This window comes from Cornus florida, unplaced genomic scaffold, assembly GCF_030987335.1.
Source record: "Cornus florida cultivar Cherokee Brave unplaced genomic scaffold, ASM3098733v1 CherokeeBrave_3.0.0_Hap2_Chr04, whole genome shotgun sequence".
Lineage (NCBI taxonomy): Eukaryota > Viridiplantae > Streptophyta > Magnoliopsida > Cornales > Cornaceae > Cornus > Cornus florida.
In genome coordinates, this window is record NW_026775574.1 from 80,136,459 (window position 1) to 80,148,142 (window position 11,684).

Genomic DNA, 11,684 nt, shown 5'->3' on the forward strand with positions numbered 1-11,684 from the left:
GCTAGAACATGGTAAGTAAATGCTAAAAAGATTAGAAAGGCTGGTCATATTTTTAGAGGCTCCAGAATCGACGATCCATTGAGTAAAATTTTAAAAAAAGAAAGGGCATTAAGTGCACTACCTGTTTGTGCAAGAAAAACATTAGGAATACCGGATGAGGAATTAAATTTAAGCAGCTTCAGAAGGTGATCCATCTGCTCCTTGCGTAAGTGACTTGTCTCAGCTTCATTAGCAGCTGGAACTGGCGTGCGCGTCGCGATGCAACCAAATTTGTGCAAAATAGTGTTGCCAAGTTTTAAATTTATAAAGGCCACTACTACCTCTAACTAAAAATATAGCTAGTGTGAGTAGGGATCGTCCCAAGGGATTAGAGGCAATGTGGTAAGGAAACAAAGTTAGGTTAGTAGGTCGAGTGATCAAAAGTGGATTATTTGGTTGATTAAACTAGAATGCAATTGAAATTAAAGCAAGTGAAATACAATAACTTTAGAAGATAAGGAAAAAGATATAGAGGAGAGGACTTAGGGTACTAGATCTCATCACTAAGCTTGACTTCACTAGACATTAGCAATTGTATATCAATGGGGAAATTGAATTGTAATTTGTGTGTGTGTGTAACATTAATTGAAACTAGGCATCAATGGTAAATAAGTATAGATTATCTAGCCAATTCAAATGGAAAGCACAACCTATTAAATGAGACCAAAATTCATTCAATGAAACCACAATTTATGCACATACAACTATCTAGAAACATACACCCTTTACGTTCAAAGTATGGAATACCAAGGAACAAGAATAGATTATCCACCTATCTATGAATTTAAAGCAACTACACTACATCCACACTAAAGACATGGAAATTAAACTAAGTAAGCTAAAGGTGTGGCACAATCCATCAATAAACAAGTGTGAACAGTCAAATAAATTACAAGAGTGTTCAATTAGGCACTATGTTTTGATCGTCTCTAGATTAACTTCATCCATACATATAGACATGCATAAATTCCACTAAATCTAGATAAAAGCACATGAATCATCCATTCTAGCATACATAGACATATGATTAGAAATAGATAATCAATTGAAAGCATTAATCCATACACATCACGTAGAAACCACAAGATATATATATAAATCTAAGATCAAAACAATTATTACAAGTAAATCCCCAAAAATATACAAAGCACTAGGTCTAGGAAGCAAACTAAGGGGCTATTCTAGCCCCAAGTAGATGTCTAGCCATTCATTGAAGTAGTCATCCAACCCTCAAGGGCTATCTCCATGGTAGGAATGGCCTCATTCTTGATAGAAACCCTAGAAGAATGGAAGAACTCCCAAAAATGTGTAAAGCTCTCTATGCTTTAGCCTCCTCTCAAAGATAGATGATATGTTGAGATATCAAGATATGAAAAGTGAATGAATCCGCTCGAAAAGTGGCTAAAAATCCTTATATAGGAGGCTCAAGTGTCACACCCAATGGTTTGGACTTGTGCATTAAGGCTCTCTCAATGATTACACCGTGAGCTATCTTTTAATGAGTTGGACTTTATTTTAATTTGGGCTTGAGGAGGTTCAATCGATCGAACTGTGGTGAGATCGATCAAACTAAGGTGAGATCCATCGAATGCTGCAGAGATCAATCATCCTTGGCGGTGCCTTTTTGAATAAAGATAAATCTCTAAGATATTTAAGATATTTTGGGAAAGAGACAAAAGTGATAGATGGGGTGGTATGTGAGGAAATGATCAAACAATTTCGATTAATCGAAGAAAAGCTGGATCGATCGAAGATGGTGAAATCTTTTGGATAAGGACAAAGGCTTGGATCCATCTTGAAATGTCTAAATTGATCATTTCTAGATCAATCGAAGAATTGTTGAGATCGATCTAACTTGTTGCTTTTCCACAACTTTGCTTCCACTTTGCTCCTTTCTTCCATCCAGCTTGAGTTAGCTTTTTTTATGCTCTAATTTGGCTGAATTAACTTATTTTGGGAATAAGCGCCTGAAAAAGGGCAATAACATGAAATTAGTCTAAGACGGGAAAACAAGACAGATAAAGATCTTAGAATAACAAAGCTTAAGGAGTTTAAATGCGAACTTTTCAGCGCTCATCACACCCCCAAACTTAAATGTTAATAGTCCTTAGCAATGAAATTTAAAGTAAAGGAATGAAATGAACAACTATACAACTATGTGATGAGCACCAAAAAGTGCGCATTTAAACCCGTTAAGCTTAAGCATTCTAGTACCTTTATCTATCTTACTTTGCCGTTTTAGACTTATTACGTGTTATTTATATTTTCAGGCACTAATCCCAAAATTGAGCTAACTCAGCCAAATAAGAGCTTAATTGAAGCAATCCTGAGATAAACCAAAGAAGGGAGCAAAGTGGAGAAAGAAAGGAGCAAAAAGGAATTAAGTTGTGCAGCTGAAAAGTTCGATCGATCCAACTTAGAGTTCGATCGATCGAACATCTATGATCGATCATAGTACTTTTCGATAGATCCAACCTTTGCCTTTGCTGAAATTCCAGGTTCGATCGATCGATCATCACCTTTAATCGATCGAACCCTATTTTGTCCTATTCAAATGATTGATCTTATCCACAGCTGTACGCCTACCAACCACTTTTGTCCTTTTCCCCATAAATATCTTCGAAATATCTCAGCCTTGTCCTTATCCGGAGGAGTCAGACCACTTCGATCGATCCAAGATGCAGTTCGATCGATCGAACCCATCTTCGATCGATCTAAGTTAAGGTTCGATCGATCGAACTTCCTCCAGCGAGAAAAAGTTAAAGTCCAGCTCATTTATTCCGTCCTTCATCCAATCATTGGAGAATATGCCTTGCACGAACATAGCTCATCATAGGGTGCATTTGACCTACCTATATAAGGAATATGATACATTTTTTTGGAGGGGGGCTCTAGAGTTTCTTGTCACACATTAAAAATCATCTTGGAGGCTATTCTTGGAGAGGAAGAAGGGAGGACGCTAGAGCAACCATTGGAGGAGATCTTCACCAACAAGGAGCAGCCATGGAGTTAGCCCTTGAGGGTTGGATCATCACTACCATTAGTGGCTAGACATCTTCTTGGGGCTAGAGTTAGCCCCAAACATGCTTTCTATACTCTAATCTTGTGTATTATTGAGGGATTAGTGTTGTATGATACATCTTGATATTCATGTATATATAAATCTTGATTATTTCATGGTTTGTATGGTTTAATGCTTCCAATTGACTATTCTATTCTATCCATATGTCTATGTATGCTAGAGTAGGATATTCTTGTGCTTATCTCTAGATTTAGTGTTTTTGATGCATGTCTATGTGTATTGATGCTATAGATCTAGAGATTATCAAGATGATATGCTTAATGAATGCTATTTTGGTTCATTTGATGGTTTATGCCTAATCTTGATGGTTTGTGCCTCTCCCCTAGTCTAGATAGCTTTATTTTCATGCTAGTAGTGTAGATTTAGTGTAGTGGTAGTGTAATGTTAGATGGGAGGACAATCTACTCTTGATGTTTGATGTTCCATGCTTGTGAGTCCAAATGGCATATTCCTCTAACATTGTGTTGCATGTGGATTGTTAGCTTAATGAAGGATTAATAACTTGTTTTGATCTATTGTGCTATCCCCATGTTGTCTAGACAATATATGCTCTATTGTTTAGATATATTGTGCTCTTCACATGATGTTTAGACAATACTTGCTTGATTTGTCATCCTTGCCAATTGAATCAACCTAATGTACACACACCATTATCATATTGCAACACATCCATTACCCTCAATTTTCACTTGTTAGTAGTATAGAAAAGTATTGCTTGGTGGTGATCTCTACACCCCAAGACCTCTCTCTCTCTTGTTTACCTCATATTATTTTATTTAGTTGAATTCAATTTAGCTTAATCAACCAACCAACCAATTGTGTGATCACTCGACCTACTAACCCTAATTACCACAGTTTCACAATTCGATACACCATCAAATCCCTTGGGACGATCCCTACTCGCCCTATCTATATTTTATAGAGAAAGGTAGTAGTGGCTTTCTATAAATGTAAAACTTGGCCACCTCCTAAATTCACACACAACTTTCAAGCTTTGTTGGTTGTGGCGACTCCATCAAGGAAACCAACAACACTATGAATCGAGAAAGTAATAAACGGATAATGCCACTTTCATAGGGAACATGATTGCATTTAGCATATGCAACAAGCCTTTTAAACCCCTAGGTTACCCCTAGTGGATGAGTGAAGTCTCGTGAGGGTTTCCAGAAATGATACTCACAAACATTAAGCTCTTTCTCACTAAAAAGGCACCAATATTGCAAACAAGCATTGGGAGAAAACTACCTCAAGTATGCAATTTTTCAATCATTTCCAAGCAATCGCCCAAAATCTCAACACCAACCAAATAAATATGGTCCTCTACACATCAAGAAGATGATCATGGAAATCAAAACAACACTAGAATCCTTTTTGAGTGGACTGACATCAAATATGTTGTTATCTAAGCCAACTAAAGAAATTATCACATCCTTTCATTTAAACTAGCACACAAATCTAGTCCCGATCATCAAAACAAAGAGTGGACCTTTTATTAAAGCTTTATTGGTCTAGGTGCACTTATTCTTTTCACTCAATTTTTTTTTTCTACTACCCTAAGGATCAAAGATGGAAGTATGGAGCAATGTGTTGATCTATTAAGCTTTCTAGCTATCCCTGAGGTCGAACGTTAGGTCAATGACTCCTAAACCGGATGGCTTAAGGGCATTAGTTGTTTAAACAGCCTTAAGGACTTATAAGCTCAAATCAACTAGGCTACAAATCAAAACAACCTCCATCTAATAATTTTTCACTTCTCACCTTTTACGAGAAGTCTTTACTTGTTTATTGCTTTTGCAACTTTTTCTCTCTTTTTCTTTTATTTTATTTTTATTAAGTTATTAACCTAGAGTTTGGGCCCTCCACCTTTCGGCGCAAGAAATTTAGTGCTTGATGAGGCTAGAATCCCGGTTACTTAGTAAAAAGGAGTTGTTATCCATCTTTATCAAGAATGAAAGTTTTCAATGCACTACTAGCTCAATTGGGATATAACCAATTCAATAATCAACAAAGCATGTACACCATAAATGAATGCTAGTGTGTGTTTGTGCTAGTTTAGAATCCCAGAGTGAATCTCAAAACAATCACAAAATCAGGATTATGTGGACCACAAATGCAAACAAGATATCAATCTTTCAAAAAATTTACCCCAAAATGGCATCCATAAGGCATACAAAGACTATTGGACTCTCAAGTCAAGCAATTTTTAAATTTTAAGCAATATAGTCCTCAAAAGATCAAAATCATTGCTATTTATGAACTAATCATAGAAAATCCCCCAAATATACAAGTCATGCTTAAAATTTTGAATTGAAAGCAAATGACGCCCATTACCCCCAAACTTAAATGGCACAATGTCCTCAATGTGCAAAGAAAACAAAGGAAAGAGTATACCAGTGCAACTAAGGCAAAGAATGGCCGAGACACAAGTATCTAAAGTAGGTGGTATAACCCCCCCAAACTTGGGATTGATTGCGGTCCTGAAAAGATGGCATTGGGATAAAATCTCATCTAATAACAAAAGGATAATAACAATGCACAGTGGACATACAAGTGTAAATGAGATAAATAAATGAAATAAAGAGAGAGGAATAAGGGTGGTCTTGAAAATTTTTGAGCAGTACTCTCTTTCACTGAAGTCACTCGGATGTACCTGATAATGGAGTCAATAACAGATAGATTTATCAATATAAGATCTGACATCCAAAAATAACATGCATAAAATAATAAAAATAATGTTTAGGACATCACAGTATCAGGGCCAACAAACAGGCCGCAAAAATATCATAATAGTATCAAAAGAGCAGTCAAGTATCACAAATATATAAAAATAGGAAAGAGAAGTATAGAGAATAGGCAGAAGAAGTAGGGCGCACGGGGCATGATCCCCGGTTATCTCTAGAAATGCTCTGTCGTGCAGCCATGATATCTGAGCGGAGAGATGCCACATCAGTGCTGAGGGAGGCCACATCTGACGGAAGAGAGACAACTACATCCTCTAAGGTCTGAATACGCTTTCCTAAGCCAGGTGTCTGAGCAGGAGCCTTAGGTATGACTAGGTCGGGAAACTGATGTACGTCCTGAGTCTGCTCTTGAGAATGAATGGGCGACCCTGCTTGAGGGTGATGTGGTGACTCTGGTGCTGGCACACGTTCTAGATCTATATCCATAGGCACGTCCGCAGTCGCCTGTGGGTCTACTGGAACGTACTCTACTCTGCTGCCTCTATCTCTACTAACTCCGCCTCCTCAGTTGCCAAGACAATATCCTCCTATAAGCTCTTGATAAGAGCGTTGTAGCTCTTGTTCCAATCCTTCTTGACCAAGCTGCAAGCCCCGGTCTCTGGATGCTTATCGGGATTGAACAGATAGTGCTGATCTCAGAGGATTTGAGTGATAATGTGCGCAAATGGAAGGTACTTAGCCCGTTTTGGCTTCGCCTTATTGATGTAATCTGTATAAAGCTTCATCATGACACTCTAGTAGAGTATTGGAATAGATAATTGGTGGCCTGTGTAGAATGCATAGAGGGCAACCAAAAAGTTTAAACACCGCTGGATTTTATGACCCGCTAAAAATATGCTTTGGTACAAGACGAAATCGAAGAACCAAAGATCATCAGGCAAATAAGTCCGTATAGCGAATGTCTCACCTGCTGCATAGTAGCCAGTCAATGCAACGGCCATGTCTGCATCAGAAAGCTTCCTCAAGATAGGATAATGAAGGTTGGGAGGGTAAACATGAGGGCACCGAGAAAATTTGGCTAATGTGTTAACTGTGATCCGGATAGGGTGGCCATCAATAGTAGTACGCAGCTCCGCCAGATTACTCGAGGCCGAACAGAGGTTCTGGAAGAACAACCGAACAAGCCGCGAGTAAACTGGGTATGTAACGGGGGCCAAAATAGCTGAGATGCCCCTCTGGTCAATGTCATCATAAGTTACCTGGGTCAGGATATACCGGGAAAAGAAGGTAATGTCAAACACCTACTTATGCGCCACCTGAAGGCGTGAGTATCTCGGGATAGGTTTATCACGGACCTGGCCATGCTGTGCCAGTAATGGTGAAAGAAAAGGTACATGCTAAGCCTCATCTGAAGATGAGGAAGATGTAGTAGCTGAAGACTGTAGTCTGGTGTTCGCTGAGGACGACTGAGCTGGAGCTGGCTCTGCATACCCCTCTAACTGCTCAGGCTGGTTAGCCTGATCAACCTACTCTAGAGCTGGATCCCGAGCATGAGAAGGTCCTGCGAGCTCTTCTACTCTCTGTCGTACTTTCCTCTCATATTGTCAATGGGCAACTATCTTAACCCGTGCCTTGGCTAGCAAAATAGAAGGGAAACACTTGTAATAGAGGTCAGTAACGAATAATAAAGAATTGAAGTGCTGCATATAGAAATATGTATGTCAACTAAGATAGACAATGCAGAATAATAATCATGAATCTACGCAAGTGATGACGTAGCCAAATAAACAGTGACTAAGTGAAACATGCTAAACAGTATAAGTATGGAATGCATCCAATGTGGAAAACACAGGCATTGGGCATGACTAAGATAGCATAGAACACAAGAGATGGTGTGTGAAGTGTATATGCAAATCTGTGATGTTCGATTGATCAAGAAAATATAAGATCGATCTAAGCTTCAAAATGACAGAATTTTTGATGTTTTTGAGTTTCTGAAAATTAAAATTAAAATTGTTTTTGGGTTTTGGGAATAAAGTAAAAGAAAATAAAATGCAATAAAAGAAAAATATTTTTGAATTTTGAAAATTTTAAAATAAAATAAAAGTAAAACTAAACATAAAATCTTTTTGGAATTTTTTTTTTTTTTTTTTTTTTTTGAAAAAATCTTTTTGAAAATTTTAATTAGTTTTGAAATTTAAAAATCAAAATGCAGTCAAAGTCAACAATGAACAATGGGCATAGATCGATCAAACCAAGATTGATCGAGAATGAACTCCGATCAATCGACAAGTTCGAACGATTAGACAGAGAGCTGTTTTATGCAGGGTTCAAAAATTTTCTAAGTGTTGGAACTGAAGATCGATCCAATAAGAAGTTGGATCGATCTTGGAATTTCAGATCGATCAAAAAAAACTTCGAACGATGGGACAGAGAGGTGATTGGATGCAAGTATGATGCAGGTATGAAGTTTGATCGATCGAACCTCTTTTGCGATTAATCGAACAGGCATAAAGGGCCTATTTCAGAACTGAAAGTGCAGGCATTCCCAATCAAAATCCCTAACCATGTGTATGAACCCAAAAATATATCTAGACGTTGCAAGAAATGAAAGTTAAAATAGAAATGAGGGAGGAATAGGGTTGTAAACCCTACGAAGCATTGCTAGTCTTTAACATCTCTAGCAAGACATTGGGCTCTTTTAGCCCGAATCAAATATCTTGTTATGCATCCCCTCCTTGACGGGGTGAATGGATTTTTGAATCTCACCTAACAAATGGTTCTTTAAAGAACTTGTTGGATTTGGATCAAAAGAAATTAACGGTCTTTCAACAAGGCAACTCTTGGGCATTCATACCCTTTCAACACAAGGTTTTGAAACAATTTTCTTTGAATCCTTTTTGGTAAGCACACCATGGGAATGTTCAATATCGAGTAGAGACCCAACTTCATCAAATTCTTTGGCAAGACACTTTTCCACAACACACACTTCTTCATGTTTGTCCATTGAATTCGGGGTTGGATTAAAAAGTTCAACTTCACTTTCATATGCCCAAATGAGATTTTTATTATCCCCGTCCTACAATTGATGTTGGTATTTGCAGTTGCCAAGAAAGGACGGCCAAAGATAACAGGAATTTAGCTCTTGGGGTTCGGAACCGGTTCTGTGTCTATGACAATGAAATCAACGGGGAAGAACTTATCAATCTTAATCAAGACATCCTCTATAATACCCCGGGCCCTTTTAATGGATTGGTCGGCTAGTTACAAAACCACCGACATCGGTTTTAAGTCTCCTAAGCCCAATTTAACATATACCAAGTAGGGATGAAGGTTGACACTTGCTCCTAAGTCAAGAAGTGCCCAATTAATGATATGGTCACCGATAATGCAAGAAGTAGTAGGTGAACTGGGGTTTGTAAACTTTAGGAGGTGTTATGTTGTAAAATGGAGCTCACTTGCTCGGTTAAGACCAATTTCTTTGGTGCTAGGCTTTTTTTTTTTTTTTTTTTTTTTTTCCTCTTTTGGGTGCAAAGATCTTTCAAGGACTTGGCATAAGCCTGAATTTGCTTGATTGCATCCAACAGCGAAAGATTGATCTTCACTTGCCTAAACATTTCAATGATTTCATTGGTTTTGCTCTTTTATTTTTCAAGAGAAATTGACCCTTTCAAGGCGTCCAGAAATGAAGCTCTTAGCTCAAAAACTTTTTCAAAATCTTTCTGTGAAGCATTTTTAACACAAGAATTTTTAAAATTAATTTTCAAATCATTGTTCAATTCATCTTTCAAATCATTGTTGATAATTTTATCAACAAAATGATCATGCACGTGCAATGAAGGAGGAATAAAATAAGAAACGGGACGGGTGTCAACTTTTGGTTACACCAGTTCACTTTCTTCATTGGAAATACCTATTTGATTATCAATAACCTTCCCACTTCTCAAGGTTGTCACTGTATTGACATGTTCAATTGTGTGACCTTTCGATGAGGAATGAGTCTCCACAACACATTGTTGCTTTGGTGGAGCATTTAAAGACACCTTCCCTTTCTCTCTAGCAATGTGAGTACTATCTATTTGCCTGACTTGGGCTTCTAACTTAGCAATGGACTGAGAATGGGAATGAAACAATTAAGTATTCACCTCTAGAGTGCCTAGAGTGGTCAACACTTTCTCCTCAAAAGCGGGACTCCTAGAATTTCCTTGGGAATAAGATGATTGTTTAGGAAAATGAGAATTAGAAAATTGATTGCCATGTGATTAAAAGGATGATCTAAAACCATGGGATCCTTGGCCTTGCATTGGTGGCGGAACATATTTTCTTTGAAAACCACCTTGGGGAGGGTTTGAGCCTTCCCTTTGGATTTTCCAAGAGAAGTTTGGATGGTTCCTCCAACTTGAATTGTAATGGGTGCCATAGGGATTATTCACTTGGTTGACAAATGTTGCATTGACTTGCTCATGGTTCTTACTTTGGGCATGTCCATGGGGATAACTTGAAGTAGAATACAAGACACTTGAACAAGTCATACATGATTCATTAGATACACGATGATGAACATGATTAGGGGAGGAAGACATTTGATTCGCTGAATTTTGGTTGATCAAGAATTGATCAAACCTTTGAGATAAGGACTTTTTCTCGGCGGTTATATCAATGGAACTGTCAACTTGATATAAGCCAACATTCTTCCTTCCACCTAAGTTTCTACCATTTTTAGAAGATAAAGGTCTATGTATTGAGTTCTCACTCATACTTTCATACAATTGCCACACATTATTTTCATGCTTGTCAAAATAAGAGCCACCCATGGATGCATCAACCATACCCTTATGATTATCCGATAAACTTTCAAAGAAATATTGAACTAGTTGCCACTTAGGTATGTCATGATGTGGTTATTTCCTAAGCAAATCATTAAACCTTTCCCATGCCTCGTGAAACATTTACCCATCCCCTTGAGAAAATTCACAAATGGAAGTTCTCATACCATTGGTCTTAGATACTGGATAGTATTTCTTCAAGAATTCTTGTAGCATTTCTGCCCAAGAAGTTATCAAAAAAGGCCTAAGATTATTAAACCAATATTTTGCATTATCTTTAAGCGTAAAAGGAAAAATTTGAGTCTTAAAACTTCTTCTGACATGTCCGTATATTTCACGGTAGAACACACGTCAAGAAACTCATCCAAATACTTGTAGGGTTCTTCACTTGGAAGTCCATCACAGTTAGGAAACATTTGAATGGTTTGCCGTTTAATCTCATAATGATGTGCTCTAAATAGGGGCAATTGAATATAAGTGGGTGCATTATATTCATTAGGCATATAGTGATCATGCAAAGCAATGGGAAGATTCATAATTGGCGGTGCTAAATGAACACTGTGATTAACTTGAACCATGGGAGGTTGTGGAGCAAAAATTGGCCTACGCATTCCCAATGGAACTTGGCCTTGTTGTTGTGGTGGGATGAATGGTCTAGGCATGCCTAACGATACTTGGATGTTGTCATGATGCACATTAGGGTGGAGGATGCCTTGTTAGTCTATGTGACCAAGGTCCTCCACATGGTCGTCATGTTGCTCCTCCATTGATGAAATGGAGTGATGAGAACTACCTCTTCCCCTAGGAATACGAACAACCGATTCAAGATGCAAATTAGGAGGGACAAGGGTAGGATTTAATGACCTACGACCATGCATACACTAGCAAAACAAATAACAAGCAATTAACAATCATTTCGCCCCTACGACAAATCAATCAACAAATCTCCACATGCAATGATCCCATACTCCCATGCTTGAACAATATGCAAAGAAAAGTAAATAGCTTCCACGTGGGCTCACGATCTATCTAAGAATTTAAAAACTTTCCACCACG